Source organism: Cimex lectularius, unplaced genomic scaffold, assembly GCF_000648675.2.
Source record: "Cimex lectularius strain Harlan isolate CLEC.00 unplaced genomic scaffold, Clec_2.1 scaffold1, whole genome shotgun sequence".
NCBI lineage: Eukaryota > Metazoa > Arthropoda > Insecta > Hemiptera > Cimicidae > Cimex > Cimex lectularius.
Window position 1 is genome coordinate 1,796,995 of NW_019392813.1, and position 9,177 is coordinate 1,806,171.

At 36.8% G+C, this 9,177-nt stretch overlaps 1 long non-coding RNA gene across 1 annotated transcript; it reads right to left on the minus strand.

Moving 5' to 3' along the window:
- Window positions 1–1,055: 1,055 nt before the first annotated feature.
- Window positions 1,056–2,519, minus strand: LOC112127384. The gene is made up of 4 exons (XR_002910547.1): window positions 2,133–2,519; window positions 1,909–2,073; window positions 1,711–1,838; window positions 1,056–1,633 (listed from the first exon to the last, which is right to left on the minus strand). It is a non-coding gene; the product is annotated as an uncharacterized LOC112127384 (long non-coding RNA).
- Window positions 2,520–9,177: the final 6,658 nt, after the last annotated feature.

The following is a 9,177-nucleotide window of genomic DNA, read 5'->3' on the forward strand; positions in this document are numbered from 1 at the left end:
CATTTTCTTTATCGTGCCGACGTTTCGATCTTTATTGAGATCATCTTCAGGGCTCAAAGTGGTTTTTTTCTGCGTAATTGTGCCATTCTTGCGTGTCGTGTCGAGAGTGACCTGGGCAACAAACATTTTACAATTTGAACTTATATACATGCGCTTCTAGATGATCATATGTATATAATAATTTAAAAAAAATTAAAAATATTGGGACTCTACACGGAAAATAAACACTTTGAGCCCTGAAGATGATCTCAATAAAGATCGAAACGTTGGGACGATAAAGAAAATGTTTTTCTGACATCTACGTCACACCAGACCGCATCTCACGATTTCCGATTTTTTTTTTTTAAATTTTACTCTTTCCACCACCCCGCCGTACCTGAGGAAGACCCCATACCGGCGGACAAACGCTTTAGCTTAATCGAATTTGTATATCTAAGGAATTTCAAATAAATGGGATAAAAATACCTCCCAACGATCTTTCCTTCAGGCGAGACCGCTGGTCGGTTTTTGAAGGGACCATATTTTCATTTTAGAACCTAAAACAAAAGGTCTTCCCTTGCTGGTTTCCCCTTGCACATTTACTTTTCCTTGGTTTTATTTTCTATCTATTTATATTATCTAAACATTTTCTTACTAAGAAGAGGAAAACAGCCCGGAACCCTAAACCTATGTTTCATATGCAATAAATAAATAACGGTAATAAAACTCTAACAATAATAACAATATTTAGGACTTAATAATTAGAATAAATAGGGACTTGTTCATTTAAGCGTATTTGAGGCAAAGTCTTTTAGTGCTCCAAAAGATTTGATATCACCGACTAGCTTTTGGAGATTAGGCGGCCATTCTGCTGAGGTGATGGTCTTTCGCAAACGTTCTTCTGCCTTGAATTTGATACAGCTGAAGAGTTTATGTTCGGCGTCTTCTTCAGTGCTGCAAACGGAGCATAAAGGGCTTTCTCTTTTCTTATATTTATGAAGATAGCTTGCGAAGTTTCCATGTCCTGATAGTATTTGGGTGGTCCAGTAGTCGGAGTGTAGCCATTTTGCTTTTTGTCTTTTTTCAACGCTTGGGAAAAATTTGGATGTTAGCCGATCTTTATTGCTATTTGTCCATCTTTCTTGCCATGATGCCCTTGTCATTCTTCCCAAGTACTCTTTTGCCTCCTTCCCCGTGCTTCGGATCCAGTCTATTTCTCCTTGGCTTGCTCCTCTATCAATAGCCTCATTTTTCTTTTTTTGGCCACCCTTTCTTTTAGGACTAGGTCTATTGGCGGTGCGTTGGCTATTACTTGTAGGGCATGTGTTGAAATCGTCCTGTACCCTTTTGTGGTTCTTATAAGAGCTATTCGTTGGCTTTGCTCTATTATAGCTTTGCTTTTGCTAGGTAGTCGTTTGGCCCACCCGGCTTCACCATAACTTACTATTGGGAGGAAGACACTTTTATAGCCTCACTTCTCACGATTTCCGAATAATCATTACTTCATTAACTCAAAAATGATACGTAACTGATTCCGGAAATAAAAATAATCAAGTATATGCACTACATTGAGAGGTGAATCTTGGTCCTTCTGTCTCATGTGGTCAAGAATTTTGACTTCAACAACAGCTGGTGGTGAAACTGCTTCTTATCTCTGCAAATTTGAGAAGAAACGTTTACCCATGAATTATTTAAAGGTGAAAACATTCAAACTAATTATGAAATATTTACCTAATTATTTTTCTGGCGATGTATTGATATGTTTTATGATCGAACGCACTTATGACTTAGCTACCAAACCACTTTTTCCAATGATTTTAAAGAATTTCATACCAGTAACATAAATGACCGAATAGTATCTGAAATAAAATTATTTTTAAATATTATTATTATTGTATGTGTTTTTATTGTTTCTAAAATAGTATTTACCTTTCTAAAGCTTCAATTTTTGTCATCGTATCTACCATTTCGATCAGCGTCTTATCTCCTTTGATCTTGCACCTCCTAATACTTGATACCATATTTTTTCAAAGGTGAGGATTTCAATCCTTTCATATGGAGTTAGTCGACTTCCATAGTACTCTATCACCTTTGCTATGGTTAATAAAAATTTTAAAATAACCATGATTATGATAGATAAACAAAATACTCACACCATTTGGAGTTAGTGGGCTCTTATTTTGATAATAGTTACTGTTCTTGAAAAATATTGTTTTCCAAAGCTAACTTGTTGAGTGAGTTAATCGTTTGTATTTTTTTTTTCCAAATTGTTTTCTTTGATGAAACAATGAAAGTAGTTGTCAACCGCGATGTCGGACGACTAGAGACGATGGTTTTAAATCGGCAGTAATAGCTAGGATGTTCACTGCACAACATCTATGGGCAGTTCTCATCCAGGAACCCTGGCAGTGGAAAGGACAAATCAAAGGTTTGTCCTGTAAAGACGGTAAGACTGTATGGGATTCCAGACAGGAAAATCCCCGTGCATGTATATTGATTAGGAAAAACACTAATTATCTCTGTCTTTCAGAATTCATGACTGGAGANCCGCAGGAGGAAGTGTTTTGGGATGTACAATGTGACCATAAAAGAACTACAACCACTGAAACCGGGCCTATTAATCAAGTTTCTTGATGAAATAGGACTCACCGATGTGCTTTAAGCAGAGCACAGGGGATACAATAGCTCTTAAAGGGCGCAGTATACCATACCCTGAATTATTACATCTATCTATCTATCTATCTAGAGACGATGGTTTTAAAGCTCATATAGCACTACGTCATTTAACTGCTTCCTTGACTTCCCGCATCAGGTTCTGTACTGTTGGTGAGGCATCGAATAGAAAGGCGAATATTCGCAAATCAGCATTTTGCTTGGATACTTGAACGAGAAGCTGTCCTCTTCGGAGATAAGTGCCGGTTTGTTTTGCGGCTATCAGATGACCGGGACCGACATCTCGAAGTGGAGAACACGTGGAGAACGCTTTGCTTTATATGCCATGACTTTTTCAAAGACAGTCATTTATGGTATGGACTGTAATCAACAATCATGCCATTACCGAACTAATTATTATACAGAATGGATCTGTGTCTGTTCTATGGGATTTTAAGGGCGTTCAATTAGTAGCTGTGGTCCCATTTGCTCCATTTATTATACGAATGGTGATAAGGATATGAGGATAAAGGACATATACTAGGATTTGAACCTTGGTTCTATGGTAAGAAGGTGGTCTTGGAGGGTATCGAACTACTAGGGCAATATCGAGGTCTGCTGATTGTATCGACAGCAAAGAGGGATGAGTGCGTTAGGGTGCTGAGGGAAGTCTACTGTGTATATGCTAAAAAGTAGCAAACCTAGGTTGTTCCCTTGAGGAACCCCAAAAGGAAAAGAATGAATCGGTGGGGTTAAGGTTCGGTAGGTTACTTGGAAGAAAAGATAGTATAGGTAGAATTTTAGGATGAGATAGTATGGACTAATGAAGAAATATTGGTAAATTCAGCAGTAGAGCCTGGTGCCAGTCGCGATCGAACTCCTGGTAGACATCTTGGAGGGTATCGAACCACTAGGACAAGATCAAGGTTTGCCGAGAGGATTGTATCGACAGCAAAAAGGGGTGAGTGTGTGTTGAGGGAAGTCTAGTGTGTTTATGCTAAAAAGTAGCAAACCTAGGTTGTTCCCTTGAGGAACCCCAAAAGGAAAAGAACGAATCCGTGGGTTAAGGTTCGGTAGATAACATGGAAGTTGCCTGTAAAAAGAATGAAATTAATCTGGTTTTTTTTTTTTTTTTTTTTTTTTTTTTTTAAATAAAGAGTTTAAAAGGATTAGTACTACTCTAAAAAATAAACTATAAGGTATTAATGTTTACATTTTGAGTCGGTTTGTCTGTGGATCTTTATACCTAGTTATTATGGGAAATAAACAAATACAAGTTGTACGGGTGTACAAGTGTTTGAATGGGCAAAATAAAATGAAGGACATAAAACCCTTGCTCATATTACACGACGACTAAGTGAGATGAGGAAAATATTAAATTTATTTGCATATTGGGTTCAAATCAATGCAAAAGTTATACTTTTTGCTATTAATAAAAACGTAAATACTAAAATAAAGTTAAAAAGTCACTCGAAATATACAAGTTCATGGTACCAAAATTCGACCCGAGTACAAAGAAGCGCTAATCACGCATGTCAGTTGGCGGTCACCCACCTTTCAGCTTATAATCACCGCATTGACTTCTCTTTAGAATAAATCTTCGTTTCGTCCACCAGCCTATTAACCTGCCCTTTTCTAAGCCCCGGGTGTGAACAAGGAATTTCGTTACTAAGCGGAACTTAATTAGCGCATTCATCACGGTAAACAGCGAGTGTACTAAGACCGAATTTCACCCTAGGCAAAGTTCCCGGGGTATTTTTCGTTCGGGAATTAGTTTTGATCCCGGCTCAATCTGGCAATCTTTCATTCGATCAAAGGCTCTTTATTATCCGAACTGAAACGGGTTCCATGAAAGACAAATGCGAAAAATAGTCAACTAGTACAGGGTACTCTGTGAACCGATGAGCCCATTAATCAGTTTATTTTTTTTTTAATTTATTTATTTATTTAACAGACGATGCCCACAACCAGTGTAGTATATTTACAGAAAATACTACTTTTAAAATATACTAAAATACTAACCCTAACCATCCCTAACCGCGGTCCCCCGAATAACAATGGTAGGTATACGAAAAAAAAATACAATATACATAGGACCGCTCAGTCCTAATATTGCCAAGGATTGCAACAGCGACCTAATCCCGGAGGACCTCCTTTCGTTATCAAAAACTACTTTTTAAAATTAATAAGTCCTTCATAAATTGAACTTAAGCCCGTTCGTTCTGTTTGAATGTTACAATTATTAAATTCATTACAGTTCGTGGTCCGATTGACCAATTCACTTTTTTCATTTAATTAATCTTTATGAAAGGTATTGGTTGAGATAAAAAAGTCAGTGTGACGAGCGGGATTCGAACCCACGACCTTCGGCCGCTGCTCTACCACTTGAGCTATCGTGACTTCGATCCGCTCGGACACCAACTTCCCGTCTCAACCTCACCTCCCGAATTTTCCCTCCTTTTTTGCCCTTTTTTAAAAATCGCGTAATCTATTTGATTCTCGGCGACAAACGAAATGGCCACGGAGAAGATATACTTGTTTAATTATTAAATCTATTACAGTTCGTGGTCCGATTGACCAATTAACTTTTTGCAATTAATTAATCTTTATGAAAGGTATTGGTTGAGATAAAAATGTCAGCGGTGGTGAGGTTGTGATGGGAAGTTGGTGTCCGAGCGATCGAAGTCACTCTAGCACAAGCTGTAGACCAGAGGCGTATTTAGCCGAAGATTGTGGGTTCGAATCCCGCTCGTGACACTGACTTTTTTTATCTCAACCAAAACCTTTCATAAAGATCAATTAATTGAAAAAAGTTACAATTATTATTTTACATTTTAGTATGTAGAGCCTCTTTTATTCTTCTTCTGAGTAATACTGAAATATGTACTTCTAATGCTGAAAACATTTTTCATGCAAAACCTGCTAAACCTAATGTTCTTACCCACAAAAATAATATATTGTATGCGTAAATTTATTTGATACTGATAAATTCTATGTAAATTTTCTTACATCCTTCGAACAGCAATGGATAATTTTTCCACCTGGATCCTTTTTGAAGACAGGCTAGGTATGGAAATCAAGTTAGCTATGGTGAGGCGTCTTCTCATCTCGGCATAGGGCATGTACGGATTGAAATTGAATCATCTCCGATTGAATTTATATCAACTTTCCTTTCCGTCGCCTTCTTCAAATCTTCAAAATTTCCGGAAATGACAAATATGGACGCTCAACTGATGATTTATTGCCTGTTCATTCCAAGCCGAGGGAGGTTAATTTATGTTTTTTATTTCAGGTCGAGATAAAAGAAAAAACATTATTATAAAGAGTCATAGATATAGACAATAGATAATTTTCGACCCTGGATCCGTCCATTCTTGCTTTTTTCTCTCGATTAGATCCTCGGCTCATTAAGATGTTAAGTCCAAATATATCTAAAAATGACCAGTATGTACTTAATTTCCTCCTTGTAATACTTTTTAAAAAATTCATGCATACAACTAATTTGACTGCTGCATGGAGATGCCATTATTAGTCTCAGGAATTAATTTTGTACAATTTGTAGTGTGTTTGTACAAGAGTTATTTGTATAGCTCAAAACCTGGCGGGCATATAAAAGCGTGGGTCTTACTATCACTTTAAAATGTTTAACTTATTTTCCAAGTAATTAAGGTTTTTAGTTGAGATGAAAAAAAGTCAATGGCACGAGAGGGATTCGAACCCACGACCTTCGGCTTGATACGCCGCTGCTCTACCACCTGAGCTATCGTGACCTCGATCCACTCGGACATCCACTCCCCATCTCAACCCCAGCCAATTGTCGTCGAGAATCCAAACCGATTACACGACATTTGAAAAATGGCAAAAGGAGGGAAAACTCCTCATAAGGTGGGGTTGAGATGGGGAGTTGATGTCCGAGTGGATCGAGGTCACGATAGCTCAGGTGGTAGAGCAGCGGCGTATCAAGCCGAAGGTCGTGGGTTCGAATCCCTCTCGTGCCATTGACTTTTTTTCATCTCAACTAAAAACCTTAATTAATTGTAATGATTTAATTGGTCAAGCGGACCACGAAATTAGTGAATTTATTTTCCAAGCTTATCCCTGATTCCCTGTGTCATTATAGCAGACTTTCCATTTTCAAGGGCAGAAATTTTTGAAAGATAGGAATCAGAGAGATTAAGGACGTTAAGGACATGTAATTTGTGTGCTAATTTTATTACACATTGAGAAGTTTACAGAATAAATAAGTTCTATGGTCTTTATGTAACATTTTTATTTAGAACAAACCTACTATCAATTTAATTAAACCATATCGTCCATATAATGAATTGTCCAGCACAAATGTCCTTTTTCTTTCTGTTCTCTTTTGCTAAACCTTAAATGTTCTATATAATATATTTCATGTACAGAAAAAATATCATACATCATTTTCAATTATGATAAATTCTTCGCGACTTTTTGGGTGAAGAAAATAGAAGGCTTCACGCGAAGGAGGCAACTCTTCTTGCATTAAACTCGTAAATAACTGCGCAGACATAACGGCAAAACTTCTCCGTTCCCCGGCCTTTTTTTATGTTTATATGAGCACTAAATTTATTATAAAGTCCGGCCCTCGGTGGCCGAATGGGCCGGTTAGGAGGAGCATCCGGTAATAATGACACCATTAATCCTCATAATGTTGAATTTCTGATAATGCAGTTGCATTTAATGTGGGTGATTTATTCGGCCTGGACCCTCTCTCACGGGCGCATTTTTATAAATTGATCTAATCCAGGATTCATACACATCACACCACTTGTACGACCGTGTCGTTTTCACACTCTTATCACATCCTTTCCAAGACTCTAAACTCTGCAGAAACGTTTCAGCAAAGAGTAGTTCCAATTTTTAGACAATTAGGCCAACCTCCTCTATCAAAAACAGCTCCCACTTTGAAGACTCAACAATTGCAATATAATAAATATCTTATATTTCATTTTGACTTTGTTTTACATATCGTAGGATTACAGTCAAATCCACGTACCCGCCAACGGTTTGTTTCACGATTCATTTGTTGAAAATCGAGAACGAACCAATCACTCTCAGACCGCCGATATTTAAATATATAAATGAAAATGTATCTAATTCTGACAACTGGACGTGTCGATAGAAATCATTTTTGGCAACAGATACCGGCGATTATTTATTTTGTGTTGGGCAAGAGACGATTTGCGGCCGTCAGATTTTAAAAACGAATCATCTTGTTTAAATATTAATCGGTTTTATTTCACGTGTTATTTGTTTTTTGATCAATGTTTCGAATAATAATTAAATTTACGCTTTCGATAAAGAAATAGTTGTTTGATACGATAACAATAAAAAAAGTCGGCACATAAATTCTGTTCGATAAATAAATACATGTTCGATACCATAACAAGCAAAAAAATCGACACTTAATTTCTCTTCGCAAAAGAAATACATTTTCGATACGATAACAAGCGAAAAAATCTACTTATTTATGTTCGTTAAAAAAAACTTGTTCTATATGATAACAAGTAAAAGAAACTCGACACGTAATTTCTGTTCGATGCGTTAACCAGCAAAAAGTCGACACTTATTTCTCTATGATAAACAAAAAACTTGTTCGATACCATAACAAGCAAAAAAATCGACACTTAATTTCTGTTCGATGCGTTAACCAGCAAAAAGTCGACACTTATTTGTCTTTGATAAACAAAAAACTTGTTCGATACCATAACAAACAAAAAAATCGACACTTAATTTCTCTTCGCAAAAGAAATACATGTTCGATACGATAACAAGCGAAAAAATCGACTTATTTCTGTTCGAAAAACAAAAACTTGTTCGATATGATAACAAGTAAAAGAAACTCGACACGTAATTTCTGATCGATGCGTTAACCAGCAAAAAATCGACACTTATTTCTCTTCAATAAACAAAAAACTTGTTCGATTCGGTAACAAGTAAAAGAAACTCGATACGTAATTTCTGAACGATGCGTTAACCAGCAAAAAGACGACACTTATTTTTCTTCAATAAACAAAAAACTTAATCGATACGATAACAAGCAAAAGAAACTCGACACTTACTTTCTTGTGTTCGTTACCGTTGTTCTCATGGCTCCAGAAACATGAGTGTCAGTTAGCCTGCAAGACTGACCCATATGTCAACATAGGGTCATTTTAAAGTTTAGTCCCCTTGACTCAGTATTACATTATTTTCTTTTGGTCAAGTTATTTAAACGCCAAGTCCATTCTAAGCATTTATATTTTATGCTGCTCCCCATAGTTTCAATTGTCATGTATTAGTAGTAAACAGTGCATAAGCCGATATTGGCAAGTGCTTGTAGTCACCGTTTTTAACACGTCGAATTGGTTAATTTGTAAGGATCGTTGGGTCATAACTCCCGCTGATGAAAAAGCCGATATACAAGTTGTCCCTTGTCGTATTTTCCGCCTCCTAATTTAAAGAATTTAACGCTTTACGTTTTGAATAGAATCGGTTCGTATGAGGCCGTCACCAAACCAGAAGAAAAGATTTAATTGGCTT